This window comes from Macadamia integrifolia, chromosome 10, assembly GCF_013358625.1.
Source record: "Macadamia integrifolia cultivar HAES 741 chromosome 10, SCU_Mint_v3, whole genome shotgun sequence".
Lineage (NCBI taxonomy): Eukaryota > Viridiplantae > Streptophyta > Magnoliopsida > Proteales > Proteaceae > Macadamia > Macadamia integrifolia.
The window spans coordinates 2,407,770-2,408,027 of NC_056566.1; positions in this window are offsets into that span (position 1 = coordinate 2,407,770).

A 258-nucleotide genomic window follows, 5' to 3' on the forward strand; every position below is an offset into this window, starting at 1 on the left:
CCCCCCCCCCCAAAAAAGTAGTAAATAATAACAATAAAAGATAAAATCAATTTATTGATCTATTAAAGCTGAAAATACCGAATGGGATGTCTTTTTTTTATTTGGTGACAAAGTTTTCTGTCTGAGAGCACCCCTATGCCACAGACACAGGGGTGCACAATGACTATCATGCCCCTCCTACGGGTGCTCCCTTGTATTTGGGCACAGGGGCCACTCTCAGGCAGAAAACATGTGCTCTTTTTTTTTTTTTTTTTTTTT